Source organism: Catharus ustulatus, chromosome 1 (genome assembly GCF_009819885.2).
Source record: "Catharus ustulatus isolate bCatUst1 chromosome 1, bCatUst1.pri.v2, whole genome shotgun sequence".
Taxonomy (NCBI): Eukaryota; Metazoa; Chordata; class Aves; order Passeriformes; family Turdidae; genus Catharus; species Catharus ustulatus.
Genome location: NC_046221.1, coordinates 105,904,505 through 105,927,490, shown reverse-complemented (window position 1 = coordinate 105,927,490; position 22,986 = coordinate 105,904,505). Strand labels below are relative to the sequence as shown.

The 22,986-nt window shown below is 40.0% G+C and overlaps 1 protein-coding gene across 2 annotated transcripts in view; it reads left to right on the top strand.

Moving 5' to 3' along the window:
- Window positions 1-22,986, top strand: part of LDLRAD4 (low density lipoprotein receptor class A domain containing 4) — a 232,451-nt gene that overhangs the window by 146,761 nt on the left and 62,704 nt on the right. The gene's annotated exons all lie outside the window — the stretch shown is intronic.

Genomic DNA, 22,986 nt, shown 5'->3' with positions numbered 1-22,986 from the left:
GTTCTGGCCACTTTGGGTTTGGGGGCAGAAGGAGGTGGGGGAGTGATATGAGAGCCCAAGGGTCCTTTTTCTTTACTAACACGCTTCAGGTGTAGTTCTGATTAACTGATTTTCAATTCCCAACATCTACTGTAGATTTTCCTTTTTGTTCACATTTCTGTATCTTGTAGTTAAAAATAGAGATTGGATTTTTAAGTGTCTCAGATACTGAAGGACAATAGTTAAAGTTTTATTAGTGGGGTTTTTTCTTAAGCTTCAAAAATTGGCAGAAAGGATGGCTAAATAAGTGATATTATGGTAGTGAAACCAGAGTTTAATTGAAATGGTTTTTCAATAACCTATGTACTTAGATATTCTAAAGAGTAGAGAAAATGTATGTACTAAATGCTTTAGCTTTTACTAATCATTAAGATGGTAGTGCTATTAGTAAGAATTAAGGGAGGGGGTGGGGTTAGGGCCTGTTTTTCTTTTTAGTTGCCATATTAGAGAATTCTGAAAGCCCAGTTTAGTTACTGAAACAGGAGTTGGCCTTGGCTAACCAAAGGTGGGCAATATTTTTCAAAAGTGGCAAGAATATGGTATGAAAGAAAAGGATTCTGCCTTAGGGAACTTGCTAGTGGGCTTCCCAAAATGTTGATTTTATTTTTCTCACTGACTTGTTTCAAGCCTGTTGATTAATGACATTATTTAGTCTATATTTTCTGATCTTTCAAGATGCCATGGAATGTACCATGAAAGATGCTTAAAAATAGTATAAATTGAACTAAGAGGTGAATGTTGAGTGGGAGGTTAGGTAAGGAGAAGAACATACTTTTCATAAGCTTTTCTGATCTATGGAAAAATTAATAAGTAATAATTTTCTGAATCTTAAAAGTGTTCATAGATCTCACTCTACTCACAGGGTGTATCTGTCCCCATGTACACACAGCTGTGTGTGGGATGCCCTCTGCTACCCTTGCTCAAATAAAACACTCCTTACAAGATTTAATGAATTCCCCAAAGACCAGGGTCATGCAGTTTAGTATCAGTGGAAGATGAAGCTTCTTCCTATAGTTATTTTTTTCTGGATTGTGCAATGTTTGAGAGAGCTTGTGTGATGCTAGGAATGTAGTAAAAAGGCAGATGTGAATAGATACAGCTATGTATCTTGTAGCTTGTATTTTGATGGTCATACAAACCTGACACTTGGTGTATCTTGAATAAGAGTCACTTCCAGCCTTCTGAGGTTTTTTTGTGGATCTCACGCCAAGAGCTTTTGTGCACTGTGAGCTTGTGCAAATCACTGCTCTTTGAATGAGTAACAGGGCAGATACACAGACAAATAATATGTTGAATGTGGCTGTTTAACAAGTTTAATTGAAACATCTTATCTTGAAGCTCTTAATATAATTCACAAACAGCAATTTAACTGCCATGAAAACACTTAAAGTGGAGTTGACATCATTTCACCCCCCTTTTTTAAATGGCAGATGGAGTGGAACATAAAGAGGTTGTGTTTTCTGTGTTCTGGAGGTAATCATCATTAAAGTTGGACTCCAGAGCTTTTAACTCTAAAACCATTAGGAAATTACTGTTAGACCATTGGTAATGCAAGCACTTACTTGATTCAGCTGTGAACGCTGAATTGTATGTTCATACGTGTTATGTAATGTTGAAATCCAGTTACATAAACCTTTAATGCATGAATAGGGGAAGATTGCATAGAGGGAAAGGTGAAATGTCACATCACATTGGCCTGCTACTTTCCAACCTGACTTTTGGCTTGGCACATCTACTTAACTGAAGGGCCACATCTTAAATTTACTCTCAAAATGTCTTCTCTCTGCTTTATACAAAGACAGTGGTGTGTGATCATACATATGAAATTAAAAATGTGCAGCTGGATATGCAATTGGGTTCACGCTGCCTTCATTTCAGTAATTTCAGGTTTGAATACCAGATCTTATGACTCCTCTAATGCTGTCTGGAAGTGAAAAAAGTCTCCTGGGGAAGCAGGGGGTGGGCAGAAACCAAACCCAAAGAAAGTATCCACTCAAGTGCAATTGGAAGAAACCTCAAAGACAAATACTCTGCTTCTGAAAACAGAAAACTGGTGCCATTACTGTAGAGGCAAAGTGTTGGGACTCTAGCCCCATGTTTATGTACATAATGTTTTTAGTGTGTGGCTTTCAGAGCACCCCATGTCTTGCAAATGCTTTTGTTCCATTTGTTTAATGAAAGTCTCAGGCACAGGCAAAGAGGGAGTAGAGAGGAATGACTGTAACAGGTATTAATATTTGCACCTTTTTTCTTGCTCAAAGCAGAACATGGAGACCATACAAATCACTGAGTCCCAGAGTGTTAGAGAGGAAAAAACATTCATGCTAGCAAAAGTGTAATAAAATTTGATGACTAAAGCAGTAAAATGGTGAATTATCTTTATTGCTGAAGTTCCAGGGAAGGATTGAAGCTGTTTACCAGACCTTTATATCCTATGTCTTTTTTATTTGCTTATCAAAGCAATACTGCACAAAAATCACATCACTTGGGCACAGTGTCACACATACTAGTCTGCAGTCCCCCATGGAATCTGTGATGCATCATTTTGCTCACTGTGATGCAGTCTCTGCCATCACTCCATGCTGGGCAAAAGCACCTTAGCACTGAAAGCAATCTAGGAGAGCTAGATGCATCAGGAATAGCGGAGACAATTTCAGGTGCTTTTGTTGCTGACTGACTGGAAGCATTTCCCTTCTCAGAAGGGAAGGGATCAGAATGCCTTAGAAATTTTGTTGCCAGATATTGGAGTTCTAACAGGTTTTGAGTCATAGTAAGACATGTGGCTTTTGAGGGCTTCACATCACTGTAAGGTTCATGCTACCACATGTCCAGAGGTGTGGCATGTGCACTGGAGATTACTAAAGCTGGAGAGGGTAAGATGTGAGTCTACAAACAGCAGATAAGACTAAACATTTCTTCTGAGATTTTCTAGCTTGAAATGTTTCTCCACATAAATAAACAGTGTCTGTCTGTTCTTGATTTTTTAAAATTATTAGTTAATTATTTATTTGCTGAGAAGATGATAGTAAAAACAGTCATCAGAATGAAATTTTGAAATCACCTAATGGTGGCACGGATGTACATCAATGTTATATAGAGAGGAATGGCTCAGACTGTAGTAAGTCCTTCAAAAGGAGCCAACAACTGATAACCCCTCCTGAGTCACTACAGGGGTAGTGCCAGTGCCTTGGTGGTTTTTTCTGAGACCAGACATTTCCTGTAAGGAGCGATGATGAGGCAGCTCTGGATGGTTGGTGGTTGGTATCTAATGTCATGGACAATATCTCTTTGACAGAGAAGTGTTTGATGCCAGTTCAGGATCATCAGCTTCTTCAGAAGCAACATATGTAGGTACCAGCAGGCTGATGGGAACATGCTTGGTTCCTGTGCATTTGAAATTCCTGCTGAGTTCCAGGCACTTGTAAATCTACATCAACACACGATATGATATGGATGAGTTGTTTAGAAACATATTTGATGAGTTTCTTTGGAAGTGTTCTTAATACTTGAAACCTTGAAAGAGACAAGTTCCTATTGGCAAATCAAAGGCTGAAACTCTTCATTATAATGTTGAAAACAAATCTGAGAAAAGAGAAATGGGGTAAATTGCATCAGGAACAATTCAGTAACTACTGGTTAAGACCTTTCAGATATAAATTATCTGGCGAAGCTTAGAAGCAATTCAGCATGGAGCTCCCTTCCAGGGCACTCTTTTTCCAGGAGTAGCCAGGCACCTTCTGGTTATTGCCAAGTAGAAGTGAAACATCAAGCAATCTCCTGACCTTCATCAAACTTTCCATGTAACTTAAGCTTTGTCCAGATGGCGCCTGTTAGTAAGCAAATGAAAGGTTTGGTATTAAGTTGGGGCATGCAAAACGTTTCTTGGAATGTTGATTTCCTGTTTTTGGTTTCCACTGCTACCTAAGAAGGTAATTGAAGTGCCGTTCTACCCAGTTATCTTGCATGATAAACCTTGTTTTTTTAAAAAAACCTCACAGCTTTCCAGTGTCATACAGATAATTTACATTACAAATGGGTAGTCAAAGAAAGTATGAGGGAGTGGTGATTGCAGCATCTTATGCCTCCACCTTTAATTCTGAGATGGAGCATCTGGTAAGGGGAAGTTCTGTACCAAGAATAAATGCAAATAATTGGCACAATTTATTTTCTGTCACCTAAACAAGTAGATACCGAAGTATTCATCTGGTTAACACTTTACTACCTTTTAATTATATATGGTTTTCAGCCTCAGCTTTAAGTGGGATAGCATCAAACAGTTTTTTGACCGCTTTTGTGATTGCCTTCTTGAAATGTCCTCTTTCTATAAAGAATTTAATGAATTTACTATGAATGAAGTAGCTTTATCACCTTCCACCGTCCATAACAGTTTCTTGAGGTTATTACATTTTCTTAAGGGATTTTTAGAGGAGAAAGGGGTGGGGTAAATGGCATCTCTGGAGAACAGAGTTAAGGTGTTTCTATTCTGTCAGCTATGCATTGCCACACCCTTTAAACATACAGATTTCATGTCAAACTCGATTTCTGAATTTTTCTGCTTTCTAAAGTTGCTTCTTTTTACAATGGCTTAGATTTTTTGTTTTGTTTTTTGGGTTTTTTTTTTGTTTTCTTCTTCAAAACTGTAGTTATGTTCTCTCAACTCTAAGTTTAATGTCTTCCTTTTGTTTGGAGAATGGTGCTGTATTAGAAATACATCTGGATGTATATATTATAAAAGCTAAACGGTAGAGAGAGGAAGAGGGGCAAAGGGTGTGTGTGTGTGTGTCATAATTTACAAAATGCTTTGCTTTGAAAGTCTAACCATAATCAGATATAAGTTGTGTAATCTTTTTTACATTTTTTTTCAGGATCTTATCCTGCATGTTTTCTATTGTACAAATAGCAACTCCCAAAAGAAGTCTAAGTAGCTTTGTGTGTGTGTGTATTAATAATTTTTTCTTCCATTTAAACAACTTGTCTTTACACATTAGAAGTGCCCAGTACATTGTGTTAAATCACTGAGAAGCAAGGCAGTGCTTGTTTGGCATTAGAGAGAAAACAAACAAACAAAAAACAAACAGAAAAACTGTATTAAAGCCACATCTCTGGTTTGGTTGCTTAGCAGATGAAACCATTGCTGGTATATGGAGACCTGTTGAGGAGAAAAGGAGCACAGCTCTATGTTACCTGTCCATGGGCTGTTGAAACCTCACTGATTTAGCAGCCACTGCTGAATTGTGTCTGGTGCAATACATGCTTATATCCTAATGTGTTCGTCTTTTCTGTAAGGGTAATGCTATCTGGTTTTGGAAATAGGAAAAGGACAAAAGATGTAAAAGTTTGCAGTTTCATGTTTTTAATCCTGTTTTTAATATTTTCTCAGGCAGCTACTTGCTTTGTATTGAATTTAAACCACTTGGATTTTTATTTTGTTGTTAATCTCTGTGTATTTCTTTCAGGGATTTTTGCTGTTGCACTGTGATGTAGTTGCATATGTAATGCATTATGTTTTTTCTACTTGTTCATCGTTCCTGCTCTCACAGCTGCCTATACTGGGCTCTGCTCAGATACATCATGGAGATTTGTTCTTGCAGATTTTGAAGTTACTCTTGATGCCATCCTCACCAAATCCTAGGACACGGTTATTTTCAGGCAGCATGGTGGAGACTGGGAGAAGCTGTGGTTTAAGTAGCTGAGAGAGGTTGTTTTGAGTTTTTCTTTCACTGCATGTTAAAGCAAATTTGAGGCTTGCCTGTGTTTCAAGGCTGGAAAAATAAGTAAGGAGCCATAAATGTTTTTCTAACCCTCCTTCCTGCTGAACCAAGCAGAAATTCTATAGCAAAGAGAACCAGAACCATTATTTTGAATAGTGGTGTTAATTGTACCTCATAATCCATTACCTAATCAGAGCATGCATTATTTTGTTCACTTTAAATTATCATTGAGATTTGGTTAACCCAGGAATGCAGAGTAGTGACATCAAATACTTGGTTAATTTGAATATCTTAAGATTCAGCAAACCAACTTCTAAATATCAATAACAGAATGTTGGAGTGGCTGCAGCATTCTTTTGGCATCGTGGAATTTTTATAGACTTGATTGCTCATATTATTGCCTTTTTTTTTTTTTTTTGGTATACTTCTTCTCATTTGCTCCCAGGAGAAATTTCAATCTGAAATAGTAGAATGAGCAATGTTTTCAAGTTCTTCAAATGGTAGACAAATAGAACTAGTCCACAAAAAGATTTTTTAAAAATATATATTTGTATATCCAAAAGAAAAGCATACTCGCAGTTAAATAGCAGAGTATATCCTTCAGGAGTTTTGAAAAGTTCTTTCACTCCACATAGTCAAAAGCCCTTTTGGTAACCAGCAACTCTTCCATGATGTGGAACAGATCCCCTACTTCCTCTGCCAAAGAAGACATTATTTTACATTTACATTTACATTTACTTTCTTGCAGTTAATGTGGTATTAAAGCCTTCTCTTGTACTTCAACACAGTGCTCAAATACAGACTGGGTTATAAAATTGGATGATCATTCTTGCAGTGATTAGTCCGCTTGAATTCCTGCATTGTGTCCATTATCCTTGGCACCTCATTGCCTGTCTGAGGGTCTCTGCCCATCAGAGAACTGATATTTTAATGAGATGTATTGCAAAAGTTTATTTTGCTCTATTTGCTGAAATGCTGCCTGTTGGATTGGACCTACGCCCTCTTGGTGGGCTGTGCAGTACTTAGGTGGGAACCCATCATCACCTGGCCCCTTGCCAGTCCTGAAGGACGTGGTAGCTTTGCTGGTTCTCATCTTCCAAAAGGCTTTGCGCTTCATTGCTAATAGCTGCTATGTCAGGCCCATTCTGGCAGATCTGCTGGCAGATTAATTATCATCGAATGTGTATGACTTCGGGGGCAAAAAAACCCTGTCAAGTGCTAACTGTATGAAGAATTTCAGCAAATAATTTCTCATCTTCTAGTGAAATACTTTTGTTGGCCTAGTGTGCTTTGTGCTGAGCCAATGATAATTTTTTTGCTTGCTCCTCACACTATCTCTTCTTAGTGTAAATTAGAACTTTTTGGCAAAAGGATAGATTAATACTTAGTCCTTGCAGAGTGCTACAGCAGTGTACTTGATATCTGTCTTTTTTCACATTAAATGCTCTCTGAATGCCTCAAGTATTTGGCAAGGTCCAACTCAGGCTGGGACTTAAACCTGAAATTTAGTCCAAAGTTGCAAGTCTTCTGATGTTTGTTTCCATGCAATGTGTCCATAGCTCATCCAGTCCTGCATTTACTGCAGTAATTTTTACTGTCTCTATTAAGATTTTGGATTGTCTATTTTTTCTATATGATTGTTTTACTACCTTTCATTATACTTGTTTGGGTAGCTGAGTCTTCCTTTAGAAAACAATGGAATTTTTTTTTACATTAAGGCAAAAATAAGGAAAGACTGCAAAAGTAATGAGAATCTAAAAACACAACCTTTTTTTGGTTTTGGAAGAGATGTGTGGCATTACAGCTGCAGGAAGAGTCTGAGAAGAGTCTCAGACAAATTATAATTTTCTCAAAACATCTTCTGTTTCTATCCTCCTGCTCATCTAACTAAAATTCACTTTCATGTTTCAACTACTGCTGTGTACTTTTCTCTTACCCTGACAAACACAGTCTTGCTCATATCCATGGCAAATGCTCCTGCAAAGATTGTTGTCCCAGCTTGTCACTGAAGTTGGTGATGAATGTTGGCATCACTGGTTGATCAGAGATAGGAGCTGATATTTCAGTGAGAAATGAGATGTGATAGGTAGGAAATGAATAGGTCTTGAAAGCAAAAGCAAGCAATTTGTGTGCTAGAGTTTTGTTATGGAGGAAGACTAGTTGGTGGAAGGATTAGAAGAAGAGTGACATGAGCAAGCTTTCCTTAGCTTTGTCCTTTCAGCACCAATGCTCTTTTTTGGAAGCCCCTTTTTGGGGGCGCATCCTCTGGGCACTACAGGATTCTTATCAGAAGTCTTCCTTGCTGTTGTGTGTGCAGAAACTTGACATGAGGTTAGGGTATTCTTCTGACTTACATCACTGGATGGTTTCCTTCTAATGTTCATCTTGTTTCTTCTCAGAGACTGCAGGGTTTACCCAGCTGGAGAAAGGAGTTTTTGCTAGCAGCCCTCTCTGCAACAAGGCTTATTCATCAGACTTTGCATACTGGCAAAACTGGCATACTTAACCCTTATCTAACAAGCAGCCTCTCCAGTCCTTTGCCTACGTGTTTGCCTAGGGATCCAGCTTTAAAATTACCTGGATGGCCTCCTACATAAATCTTGCCCTAGTCTAGCAGTCCTTGCCAAACCTGTGCTTGGCAATTTGTTGGTCTGGACCTCCCTTTTCTGATCAGTCTCCTCTGCCTCTTCCTTAGCCATAACCCCTGCAGTACAGCCATCTGTGTAGCTCACTGATACTTTTTTACTTGCAAATCCCTCTTCATCCCTGGTGAGTCATGTAAATCATTTAGAGCACTGCTTGTGTACAGCTCTTTCATAAGCTCATAAAGAAAGACCAAAGATGGAGATTTCAGCACATAGTAGAGTCAGAGGATGCAGGAGGAGATGTTATGCAATGAGACAGGGTGAATAGGTTATGGATGAGGAACACTGGAGTCCTACACTCAAACAGTCAGTCTCAACTACCCGTATGGGAGATTAAGAGGAATCAGGAATAACAGAGCTTTTTCCCCCTGCAGAGCCCCATTCTGGCTTGACATCTTTACCAGATTATTTCAGCAATGCCATCATTTGTCATCAGCACTGAGCTATGTACAACCTGGTGGCCATTGGGCTGACTCCTTGCAGAAGACCATGGATGTCAGTGCACTGCCCTCCTCGAGCTCCGGTGCCTTAGGTACCATAAGGCACAGAGAGCTCAGCTCAGGGCTTGCCTCTGTGCCTGAACTGGCCTGCCCTTTCCCTCTGATTGCACCATAGGCACCAAAGGGCTTATGCTGAGCAGGAGCTGATAAGCCCTGACAGCCCAGCATGATCCATGTGATGTGCTCCACCTTTTCCTAATGTGAGTTTAGTGGGAGCCTCCTTCTTGGGTGCCAGAGCCACAGGGTGTCATGCTCCCACTGAAAGCTCATCCTGTTGCTGGAGAGGTGATGGAGCACTTGTCATACTTTCCTTCAGTATGGCTGGGACTGGTCCTGCATTAGTCTTACAGAGATGAATGTTCTTTCTGGAAGACCCTTGGCTCAAGAAAACAGCTGCATGGGAATGAAAATCCCCACTAATGAAAATCTGCCTTAGTTGTCCATAAGTGAATCATTACAGTTTTAGAGGTATATTTAAGGGGAAAAAAAACCAAACCAAACCAAAAAAACCCCCTGCTCCATATTGAGCTTCAGCTTGATTTCTCATCATGATTGGCTTAAACCCAGAAGTCAGACACTTAATATTCTTGCTGAATTTTTAGCTGTTGCAACTCTGGACAGCCCTTTGATCTGTACAGATGTCATCATGCACTTTGTGAAATTCTTACCTTCAGCAGCCAATTCTACCGTCATCTGCATATTGCAGGGAAAAGTGTTTCCTTTCGTGAAAGTGGTCAGCAGTATTTCTCAAGGCCCCGTAAGCCTTGTTTTAGTTTAGATTTGATCAAGTTGCAGGTTGCCCGGTGTCAGGCTTTGTAGAGATTTCAGAGTACTAGAATGGTATGGCTCTGTGCACCTAGAATAAAGACACATGCTTTATGGTATTTTTCATGCCTAAAATAGCAAACAAATACTAATCCTCACAACATATGGAAAGGCATCTGTTTTGAATCTGTGAAGCTGAGGAAGGGCGGGGGGAATTCACAGAACCTGGAAGAGGGTTCCACCTTTCAGCTAGAGTTGGTGGTCTGTTAAATGATGTGGCCAAATTTCAAATCAGATGACTTTTTAAAACCATGTGAAACACCTGACTCAAGCTATTGCACAGAGAATTGCTTCAAAATTATTACTGAACTGTTGAATATCTTAGATGAACAAAAGTACTTAGCTGGAAGTAAAATTGATTCAAAGAATTAAGTCAAGAGAAAGTCCCTAACCCTGTCTGCAGAAGTTTCACTTAAGATATTATGGACGTACTATTGTTTCACATTAATCAGCACAGAAGAGGGTACATTCTTCAGCTTTGTTAGAGGAGAAAAGCATAGGTGTAGATATTCCTCCTAACTTCCATGATTCTGTAGCAGCTATGACGCACTTCATTATTTTTGGCTTAAAATGTTGTAAACAATAAGCCTTGAAACATTTTTGTTGACAGCGTAGCAGGGAATAGAATAAAATCTCTTGCATAAGAGAGGTCTTAGTATGGTATGTATGGATGTTAACCAAAACTATATATGACATAAGCTCTCTTCTTACTAGGTAACTTAATCATTGCCCAAGATATGCTAAAATTCCTTTGGTACTTTGTGGGCAAAATTGAATCTTATATCATCTACAGTTAAATTATGCTAAAGAATTAATTTGATGCTGTTAAATCTTAAGTTATTGCATGCTTAATTTTGTGTGTGTAGCTCAGGCTAAAAGGAGTTGCAGTTGTGTTATTATAGCTAAAGTTATGTGCTGAGTTAGGACATGATCTGTGCCTGGGAAGCATGGCTGGGTCCTATGGGAAGGCTAGGAAGCAGAATAGTCCTTAAATATTCCTTTGACTAGAGCCTAATTTTCATAGATGGAATATATTTTACTGAGCATTTTGGACAGCTTTACACTTGAAATGCTGTTTTCCTTTTTTTATACTTCTTGAATATTGAGGAAGCTTTTATCTTTCGTTTCCTGGCTGAAGGTAACTTTAGATGATGCTGTGAATAGAGTGCGTGCCAATCCGTAATGAAATTTCCAAGTGCAATTTATGTCAGGCACACTGCTTTGACCTTTCTGTTTTGTTTTTGTAGGAGATGTGCAACAGCAGAGTCTAATCTTCCTCTTTCTAAAGTCAGAGCTTGTTTGGTAAGGTTTTCAAAATATTCCGATCTGATAAATGTATCTGGCAAGACTTACGAACCTGTTACTATTCCTTAAATTATCTTAATACATCCCATCATCTTGATAATTATGCTTACACAATATCATGTTGGCCAATTTGATTTCATATCTAACTACACACAGTCTTTGAAAAGTTTTATGCAACGCATGCGTTTGTGTACTTTTATCTGTAGTATTGAGCTACTTACATGAAAATTGCTTTCGGCCTTATCAGTTCTTGGTAGGGCATGACACGTCTGTGTGTACTGTGTGTGATGACGCCGTGTTCCTTCTCACCTCTGCCTCATCTTCGCTCTTCCTGTAGCACAGGACAGAGCTGGGACTCTTCAGGAAATATTAACGAGGGTAGCACATTCCTCTGAGGACTGTTGTGTATAGGGAGCTGTTGGTAACTGTCAGCTGCAATTGGCACATAGAGTCTTTCAGTAAGCAAATACTAATCACCAACAGAATGCAGATTCTGTAAAGCAAGGAGTAGCATTTATTTGGCCCAAGTTTTATGTAAAAGCCTCAGTTGAAAATTTTTTGATACAGGCACAATCTTACCCCTGTTTCGTTGTTAAATATTTACATTTTTGCAAGGCTTTGACCTGGTAGTATATATATCAGCATGCACATGTAAGTAGATTCCATGCAGTGATTTATCAGTCTATACAGTGTTATTGCACGAGCATACACTATGCAAGCAACACATCAGCCTGACTTTGGAGCTTGGGCCTGGCACCATCCCAGTTTTTCCAAATGGTTACAGAGTCCAGTAAACTAACAATTTATCTGGTGTCTCCACAGTGGAAAGTTCTCTGTGCCTGATCAGTGACTGACTCAAACAGTTGCTAGTGAAGCAAAAGCATCTTTCAAAAGCCTTGCTAAGCTGTGCTTGAACAGCAGATTCATGTCTGCAGCTGGGGCAGAGCAACTGTCAGCCCTGCCTGCAGAAGCTGCTGCTGGAAACCTGCTGGAAAACTGCATCCTTCCCTCCAGCCCTGACCAGCTCAGCTCTTGGAGCGTGGTGGGGAAGGACCTGTGACAAGGATGGCCCAAGGTAAAAACATCTGCCAGAGCTTCAGGAGCGGTTATCAACACCAGTACAAGGCAGTAGTTGCCTTACACAGGTTTTGTTGGGGCACAAGCCCCTCTCAACTGAGCCACTCTGGTTTGCTCACCTCAGACAGGTGGATGAAAGGTTGGACTAGATCCCACTGCTCCTTCCTAGCCTCTTCTCCCTGCTGAAGCTGGACTCTCTGTTGGGCACGGGGCTGACATGTGTCCATGTGATCTTTTTAACGACAACATCTGTGTTTCCCTCTAGCCATTTAAATGTATGGTCACTTAAATGAGGAAGACCAGGCTTGCTAACCTTCTGCTTTGTGGTCATTATCTAGAGGTGTGTTGAGCCAGGAAAACTAGCTTTGGGAAATCTTAATGCAGTTTTAATGGCAGCTGTGCTCCGTTCCCCAAAGTTTTTTTCCTGTTTGTTTTTTTCTGGTACGTGTGGAACAGATTTTAAACTTAATGAACAAAAGTGATGCAGAGCTTAGCTGGTCTAAAAGGAATCATGGGTATATTCAAAACAAGTGGGAAATAAGACATTGACCAAAATCTAGAAAAGTATGGGCTACAAGTCTCCTGTGAGTTGCCTGGCTGTCTTTCCACCTCTAAATTATTTCCATGCAGCAAGTTAAGCAAGGATAGACCTAACAGGCATTGAGAGTTGCCAGGAATTCTTTGTATGATTGTAACTATTTTTAATTTCCATCTTAGAAAAAAGTGTGCTTTTTATTGTTAACAGTTTTTTGGCATGATAGTAGCTTTACAGAGATGAGGACTATGAAAAGGATATACCTATCTGTGTCTAATAGAGATAAACAGACCCTTTTCCTGCGGGAAAAGCACCGTTCTTATTCTTCCGTGGTGATGTGCCAAATGGGCTGGATGGGAAGAACTTCCCTGCCCTGTTTGCTCCCGTCTCTGGTGTGGCTCTCGCCAGCAGGCTCAGCTGCTCTTGGCTAGAGGTGCTCTGGTGCTTGCAGCAATGATACCCTGACAAAACACTGTTGACTTAAATCAGACCAGCCTCCTCCCTTTTGTAAAAACAAAACCTTCAAGTGAGGAGTAAGTCTGATTGCTTTAATCTCTTTGTGTCTTCCTCTTTGCCTTCCATTTTAAATTAAAGTGCACATCTCGATGTTCTGTCTTACTTGGAAATCTGAAGGAGTGGTGGGGGGGAGTGGAGAAATAATGATGAAGGAAGAGATAAATGTAGCAAAGGTGGAAGTGATAGTTTATTCATGGCGTTGCATCTCTGTTATCTTGATCTGGCCTACTTGAAGACTGTTTTTTTTCCCATCCAGGCTCCTTTGATGAGTGTTGATAGTTCTCTCCCACTGCTGTGGCCGCAGCCTGATCCTCTCGCCCCACTTCCCTCACAGTCAACATCCACAGGATGTATATTATAATTTGTGTGGATGGAAGTAGAAGCAGCAAAAAATAACCTTCCCTGGCATAGTAGGCAAACCATCCATCTGTTTTTTACCAGCTCCCACATCTCCTGTTTCTGAAGTTGCTGCACCTATTTTGCAGCTGACTACCAGGCTCCAGCTATTGTGCTGGAATCAACAGGCCAGAGATTCCCTTCCACTTTTTATTACCTTTCCTTCTGGGAATGACTCCATAAACCCAACGTAGTTCTGGAGTTTTGCTGATTTTAATTATTACCCTTTGATTTAGAGAAGTATGAGATTTATGTTCTTTTGTTCAGTTGAGAGACTTTTAAAGGCAAGCCAATGCGGAGATAGCTTTCCATTCTTGCTGCCAATTTTCTCATGCTGTTGAGGAATTCGTTTAGGCTTAGTTTTTAGGCAGGGTTTGTTGAGGCTTTTTCACCTCTCTGATATGGCTTACACCAATTGTTAAAGTCACGAGCCAGTCTGTAAAAGTCATGATCAACTTAAATATCATGAGCCTTTAATAAACAGGTTATTTTCTCGAGGCTTTGTAGCCTACTCAGGCTCTCCAGGCTCTTCTGTGGAAGCTCTGTTGGAGACCTTTTTTAATGTCAGCTGATTCCAAGGTAATCAGTTGTGTTCAAAAGTTATGACTTTAAATAGAGCATCATGAGACTTGCAATAAAATTTCAAGGGTTGGCAATGCTGAGTCTCTTATTGTAGAAGCTTTACAGTATTTTAATTGCTTTTGTGAGACCTTGAGAGTGGCAGTCCCCCTCCCCCCACAGCCACTTCATTTGAAGCAGTTCATGCAGCTTGCAACATGGCTCTGTCAAGGTTCACAGAGATTCCAGCTTCTTTCCTATGTGACCCAGACGTTCTGTCCCCTGAAATGTGCCAGACGGACAAGAGGTTACTTTGAGAAATAGTTCGCACTTTTCCCAGACTCTGCTGCTCAGCCTCTCTAACAAATATGTAGCTGAGGTAATGTCACTGTAGATAGTAATTTGTACATCTTTTCCAGAAGCTGAATGCCTAAGCTAATAAAATCAAGAAACTGTCACAAACTCTTTTTTTCTCACGTTTCCTTCTGTCAGTGCTTTAGGAGCATTAATTTGGGCTGTTTCACAGTATAGAACTGACTTCTTCCTTTGACTGAAGCAGAACTAAAGGACTTCCCTGACAGTGTACAAAGAATTTTCTTGAAGGTTTCATGACAGGAGCAAAGCTCATTACTTTTATTTTTTTTGCAGCTGCACGTGGCTGTGTTTCCACTTGCTTGCATTGAAAATAGTGTTAGTTACTGCACAAATACCATTTCAAATCACGCTGCCCTGTTCTGAGGCACTTCTCATCACCCTTATCAAACTGTAGTAAAATCTTTTCTTCCCAGCTATCTTTTCCTCAGTTGCAATGTAACAGTAGTGGCTGCGTGATTCATTACTCTTTGCATGGTGTTTTCTGACTATGTTAAACATTTACAATGGAACAAGGTGTTCTGCTGTAGTTCATTACCATATGCTTTCTATGGATTGGGTTGGATCAAGGGCAGCTGAACCTGCAGAAAGCTCTTAGGAAAACCAAGGAAACATAAGAGCTGCAGTGCAATGTCTACCTGAGGATCTTTTCCTAGATGGAGGTGGAACTGGAGCTGAATCAGGTTATTCCTGGCTCCTTGGATCTACTGCATATCCCAGCAGAGCCTCACATGGGGACTCACCGCTTGCCCCCCCAGATCATGCGCCTTGTTCTTTCTTGGTGGAGTTTCCACTTTGAACAGGCACAGGTGTCAGCAGAGGTGAGCAGAGACACTTTTGTGGCCTGACAGGGATGTTTGGGGAAGCCCAGGGTCGAGTGTTTTCTTTAAAGCTGGCAGAGGCAGTTTTCCTTACTCAGGTAAGTGCTCTCTGTTTTGGAAGGGGATTTTGTAAGCCTTGTCTGATCAGCCTTTGCTTCTCCTCCACTCCCCCTTGAGTAATTTAATTTCTGCTTAAAGGAAAAACATTTTCAAATTCTTCTTTTTGGGTTTGTTAGTGATTTATTGTTTATATTGAAAACTTAGCACCTTTTACATGCACTGCAATTAGAAACAGGGACAGAAACTCTCTGGAGACTATAGTGCTGTGCAATAGTAAAAACTGTGAAACAAGGCAAGATAGAACAGAAAACAAGTCATAAAATGGCCAGGCAACCTGAGTGCTGAACAGCTGCACAGAAGTCTTCAATCTTTGCCACAACTTGTTGAAATGAAAAAAAAAAAAGCAAAAGTAGAACACGAGGAACAGAGTGAGGGAAGGAAACAGAGATAGAAAGCAAAGTGATTTTTTCACTAACTGCCTGACCACTAATGCCAGAATCTCCCACCTGATCCAGCCACTGAGTTTCACCCTGCCCCGAGTCCAGCACCATACCAAGATCTGCAATCTTACACTGAAACGTGGATTTGTACATAGCCAAAACTATGATTTTCCCAGTGACACTCCACACTGCATAAACAGATGTCTTCCTTGTTAGTCATTTCTTCTGTATCCTTGGTGGGATGGTCCTGGCTGAAGTACAGTGTTAATACCTTCCCAGTGACTCCTGCTTAGTTGAAATGACAGGCAGATGTACACCAGCTCTTCCCCAGCATATCCTGTTTTTTCAGAGATTTAATCTAAGGCAGAATTGTCACTTGGGATGAATGTGAGACATTCTGCACCAGCAACAGGGAACGTTTGGCTTTGATTTAATTTAACCAGACTTTGCGATAGACTGGTCTCAGGGGTTTGCACTGAGGCACTGGAGCTTGCATCACCAGCTCTCTTGGCTTGCATCTCTTGGTTAGAGATGTCTCCTCAAGGACTCTTCTCCCAAGCAGTGGGTTATGGTTTCCTGAAGCCCATCTCTTTTAGTAAAGATGGCAAAGACTATAATTGGTTTCATTTTATGCAAATTCAGTGCTGCTTGGATGAATCGCAGATTTGGTGAAGCACCAGGTACCTCTATAAGTGCTATAAAGAAACACAATTTAATTTTTAACTCAAGTTTCATTCTTTTTAATTATTTCAGGTTGATTTTTCTGTCTCCTTTTTTATTTGTGTGTTTTTTAAGTTGGAAGCTGCCTCAGCATGTTATATATGCTACTGTGGTGGCGTCTCTTAGCTAAGCTCAAGGGGGGTTTTGGAGGTTGCTGCCTCCTGAAAGCGTAACTCAGTAAGACAGTGGCTTCCTTGGCACAGCCAGAGCAAGAGCCTTCTGGCTCTGCATCTGCCTGCCACCACTGAGGTTTTGGCAGTAGGGCTGCTGGCAAGGCCGAACTGCTGAGCCATCGCTGGAGAGATCTGTCTGGAAAAACAACGCTACAGGAAAAAACATACTGGATTATTGGTTATTCTGGACCAACTCAACGATGTGTTTTGTAGGGTGGTGGCACAAAGAGTTGTGGTGGCCACCTGTGGTGTGAATCCACGTGAGTTGGACCCTTGAAACCTCAGCTCAGTGCCATAGCCAGCAATGTGTCAAACACCACACACTACTCAGACATCTGAGTTAAAGTACTAACAGTGGGAGAGTGTTATGGAAATACCTTAAGCCAACCAAGACACAATTACAGGCTTCTTTGACTTCCACCAGTTGTCACGTATTCCCCAAGTTAAAGTTTCCATTTAAAATATGTAAATGTTAAATTAATCAGGCTGATTACTGAACTCATTTTCAGAAAGTTGGTTGGCTGATGGTATTCGTGGATTGCTGATTCATCTGGGAGATGCAATGCAGCAGGGAATGTTGATATGTCCGTTGGAAAAAGAGGCATTTCAGTTGTGTCCTTTAAAGCCTTTCTTCTCTTCAAATACACACGTAACAAAAACACTTTCTGAAAGGTCTTCAGTGGTGGTTAAAGGCAGAAGATGTGTTTATGCTGCAGGTTGTTAAGTGTATTTACAGCCTTTTTTTGGAGCTCAGTGGGAACTGCACTGTTGTTGTTTATTGGTCTGCTTCAACAGCTGCTGGCTGAAATTAAAGGAAATCCATTCCCTTGATTTGCAAAAACATTTTAGATTGCTTGTGCTGTGATGAGGTATGAGTGGCAATTTGAGTGAAGCCCAACACGTATAGCATGTCATGAGAAAACATGTAATTTACAATATTCAGATAATCAATATGAATGGATCTGCAAATCCATTAAGGCATATGAAGATATATATTTAAGATATAAAAATAGTTTTGTTTGAACTGATTTTTTTATTTTCTTTGGGATTTCTCAGGCCTGGCCACAGGGACTGAAGACTCTGGTTCCACATTTGAGTCAGTAGTGGTGACTTCAGCTTGAGCTGTCCAGCCACTCTTTCCTGTCCTGAGCTGTGCAAATGCAGGTGTTTTCCACTACAGTCAAGTATTTCCGGGAACTTATTTGCCTGAAAAATAATTTGGAAAAAAGCAAAGAGCATTAGAGCCAGTGCTGATCAGCCCACATTCCCAGTAGTTTAAGCAGACACTTCTCCAGATTCCTATTTTTCTGTCTGCTTGCAGTTATCAGTTATTTCAGGTCCATCTTTGAAAGAAACAGATGAATTTGGCAAAAAACCTGTATATGCAAGTCCCTCTGACCACTGACAGTGTGCAATATGGGAAACCCTATGAAAATAGAAAGACCTGCTCCCAGACACCTGCCTATGTTAGCTCACGGCAGCAGTGAACCTTTGGCACTTGGTCCACATCTTTGCTGTTCACTGGAAGCCTTGCTGCTGGGAGCCTTGCTCTCTTCTTTCATTTCTTTCCTCTGAAGCGGCTGGAGAGGCCCCGTCTGAAAGGACAGTCCTTGCAGTTATTGACAGGTGCAACTTTTGTTTCATCCAGGATGTTCCTACTCAGTCTCCTGACTGTAGTGACAAGGTCATGGCACACAGCATTTCTGAACAATGAAGAATGTTGAATAAATAAAAGTACCTAAGAAGAAATGAAATTTGTAGGTCACATAGGCAGCTAGCCAGATTAGAATGTGTGTGAGAATGTGTGTGTAATTATGTTGTTTCAAAAGTGGAGCAGGGACTTTCCTTGCATCATGTTTAATTTTATTCTCCACATAAAAATATATTGTTGGAATGCACTCAGCATTTACTGTTGCATGTAAGGATAAATCAGCTGTCAGACAATGGAAGTCTTTTTGCTGCTATGTTTGGTACTGATCCTCATCAGAGGGATACTGTGTTTGGCTTTAGTTCCCTCCCTTCAAGAGACAAAATTGAAGTGGAGAAAGTTCTGGATTACAAGAGATTTCAAATAGGTAACCCAGAGGAAAGATTGGAAAAAAGGATACCAGAAAGGATGTAAGTCTTTGAAATGAAAAATATCAGTGTTTAAATGTCATTAATCAATGGCTTGCCATAATTTCACAGGAAGCAAAGAAATCCATTTAATGTGCCACAGAGCTGATTTAGGCTAAAAGTCTATACAATCTTTCTGTTACTGAGGTGATAAAACATCATCAGTAGCTGCCTGAGGGTTACTCAATGCAGCATCCTCACAAGAGGTGAGAACAGCTTAGACAGTGATCAGCCATGGGCAATGTGCATGTGCTTGTTCTTACCTTAGAGTAGGAGAGTCAGGTAGTTAATACGGGAATTCTTCAGCCCCATATTTCTATGTTTTTATACCTGAATTAAAAAAAAAAACCAAGCTACAGCACCCTGTGGCTAAACCAGAGGACTTTGTTAGATCACTGTCTGCTCTCTGTGTCTAATTTTATCTCTGTCTGCACTTGGTCTTGCTCTCTACCTCCGGCCACATGTTCTTGCCCACTTCCTTGTGACAGTTCTCCTACAGCTGTTTGGTGACCTAGACTGCAATGCTGACCCAACAGGAAAGCAGCCCAGTAAGAGATTAGTTTACTTCGATTTATTCAGCTTACGTAGCCATTCAGTAGATATAATGTAAACCTTTATGGGGGTGATAGTTAATACTTACATACTCTGTCAGGAATGTTGAATGGATAATGCAAGTTACAGGATGGGGTCTTCTGAAATTTTCTTCGAGTCTAGTAATGGTTTGGAGAACTCATTGAAAATTTTTATCCCGTTTCCTTGTCTGCAAAATAAAAATATTTATCTAACTTGCAAGAACTGTTGTACAGTGCTTAGAATTAAGAGTGAGTGAAAGGCTGAAAATACCGTATTTTTTAAAGGTCAAAATAGCATTTTCTGATAATTGTGGTACAACATTAACTTGAGTTGACACAATTTTTTATCTCTATATGCCAAAATAATTTGTCTTCTGTGAATTTTGTTAGTAGAGCCAAAGTATCAACTCAAAGAGGAATTTCTTAGACATTTATTATATTGAATGCAGCCTGTATTTTCTTATTTTTATTCTCACTGCATAAGGAGAAGCTTAATATTTTCCCAACTGTTTTTGCCTGTGCTCTGGAGCAGCTTTTGGTCAAAACGCATTGAATACTACAGAAATGTTGCAAAGATTTTAACATTTAAACAAAATGCAAGCTGTAATCAGGGGACTGTGATCATTACTGTCTTTCTTCTGCCCAGGGAACTGGAGAGTTCAGAGCTGCTTGAGCTGTAAACACACTGTGTCATCCCTCCTTAGGCTCTAACAACAACATGAAAGCCCTGATCCGCGGTCTTGGCACATTTTCCTGAAGTGGTGTAGAACCTACTAAGGCAAAGGAGTAAACACCTTTTGATCCTGCATAGCTGCAGTGGGAACAAAAGTCTGGAATACAAACACGAGTTCAGGTTGGTTTTAGGAGCAACCCTTGGCAGCCCATGGGGAAAAGTGTTGTGCTTGTCCCTGGTGGCCAAGGACTATGTGCTGGCAGGACATGTCCCGTGAAGGGGTCTGATGAAGTGTAAGTTCCTCCTGAGCTGCTGGAGCATTTAGATATGGATGACTGAGTACAGTCACCGAGGAGTTGTGGTGCACAAAGCAGTCGGGTTGACCCTTGTATATTAAATTAACCCTGGTGTCAAGTGCAGCTGTAAATACTGAGCAGCTCCCTGTGGCTGCCTGTGCTCTTCTATGCACCTGTATGGTGCTCTGTCTCTGGTTTGGCCAGCACTGTGCTGACACTCTGCATTACAGCTGGAGGCTGACACTGTTCAAGACTTCTCTGAAATGCTCTGTTTGATTCTTCCTGAAGTTAATATCAAATATGTGGCATGTTGTCATTGCTGGATTACAGTTACCAGCTCTTACAGTCACACATTGATTTGCATTTTCTTCAAAACCTGCCTTCCAAGGCTACTGATTATAGAAATACTTAAGAATTTTGGTCTCACTGTAAAAAAGGTTAATTTCCAGCTCTCTCAGTTACAAAGAAAAGCTTAAGCATATGATCCCTGAAGGCTTTGAAACTAGATAATATTAAAGAAAAAAGGATATTTAAGCTCTCCTGATAGAAGTGCTGCCACAATTTCTGAGTAGTTTGAAGTGGTAACTCATGTTATGTTGATTGATTCCATATAATATTAATTTGTTAAATATCTCTCACTGTGTTTGGTTGTGTTTTTATTCAGTGCCACTTTCAAGACCTAAAACAAATGACTCCAGGCTTTAAGTAGTTTTTTCCATTGATGACAGTATGTTCAAACACAGAGAATACTATTGTTAATGAAAATATTTTTCTTCGTGATCTTACTAATAAACCCTGTAAGTACACTGGTAATTTAAAAAAAAATATTTGTGTTTTCTTAATAATATCTTTAAATGTAATTGACAGGCTGCTTACCCCTACTTCACAGTCTCTCCTGTAAGTTGCTAACCAAAACGAGTTGTTAGTTAATCTCCCCAGCATCATTTCTGAGCTCTGGATCTTATGTCATAACTGTTCTTGAAATACAGTTGAACCGCATCTGGATTTTCCAGTTACTTGTTTGCATTTATGGTGAGCACTAGGAAATCCAGCAAGAACTTTGTGAGACTGTGGTAAGACAGGGCCAGCCCTCTCAGAGACCCAATGTGCAGTTTTAAGGATTTCCTATTCAATTTTAATAATAGAAGATTTGCTAAATTCTAACTAATGGGAAATAAATGTAGCTTCAGAAGTTACTGACAAATCTAACTAAGCTCGGTCAAAAACCTCTTAGTTCTGCTAAACTGTAGCCCAGTATCTTGACAGTTGCTCTTCTGATCATGAGTTCTTATTTAACACTTTTTGCAAATTTTCTCTTAGGGAGAGGAATCAAGAAGTTTAATCACACGTAGTGAACCTACAGATATCAAGATGCAATATGAGTGCTAAACTAGTTTAACTTGGCAGCACCTTTTTGTTAGTTATTCTGTGACTCCATTAATATGCCATTATTAACTTGATGATTTTAATGCAACTCAACTTCTCTGTTTTAAAAAAACTGAAAAGGTTCCTGAGTAGCTGTATTTCTTACCAGGCAAGTGCAAACGTGGTAATGCAGCAATGTGGCTTTCCTGCTTTTAATGTAAGGTCTCCAGACAATACTTCTGTACAGGGTGTAGACACGCTGTTAGAGGATCATGTTTCCATAAAACAACAGAAGCTTAAGTTAGTGCATTAGGTTTGCTAAAACACGTTTGCTTCCCCATCTTAATATTGTTTTCACTGAATACAATCAAATACTTTATCATTCAGATAACAAAGTGTGTCAGCAAGTAATTGTATTTGCAAATTTCAGGACATAATTATCTGAGCATATGCAAAATTATGGGCAAGGAAAGTTGGTAACCCAGTTAAGATGAGACTGAAAATTTGACTTATTATATATGTTTGGAACAAAGAGGGAGAGGCAGTGCTTTCCCTGGAAAGAAAGAAGTCAGTATGGTGTTGGCATTGCTCTTTAATGTGCTCTGCCAGTACAAAGGACTCAAGGTTTTTTTATTAACTTAATCCATTTCCAATTAAAATTTTCTTTTTGGGAAGGTGACAGAAATTATTTGAGAACAAATTGAGAAATAAGAGCTATAATGATAATAAAGCTTTTCTTCTGCTTAGAAATTAATGTTTAACAACTGAAGAGGCTGGGAAATAGGCAAAAATCTCAAAAACAGGAAAATAACCTCACCTGCCATTAGTATTCAAGTGAGTCTACAGCACAGGACCTTTGTTATACGGCTGTTTATGGGAATAGTGACCTAGTTGCAGACCCCTGGCATGTCCCATGGCCTCAGCACAGTAAGAAAGTAGATTTTGAGGGATGGTTTAAATAATGTGAACAAGAATAAAGCCATCTTTCCCCCCTCAATCCAGAGATTTAAAAAAAAAAAAAAAAAGTGTGGTTTTTTAGGGGAAAAAAGATCTATTTCTTCTATCCTGACTCCAAGCCCCATAACCAGAGCTGAGATTCTGTTGAAGGCAAAGAGATGCTATTCCCCCCATGGGAACATTGTACATTTTGCCTCAAAATGGGTCAGGGGTGTTCTTTCAGAGGGATTGGAAGCTGGCTACACATGCCAACTCCTCACCTAGCCCCAAGCTAGCAGCTGAACTGAAATCTCCAACTTCAATTCCATGCTCAGT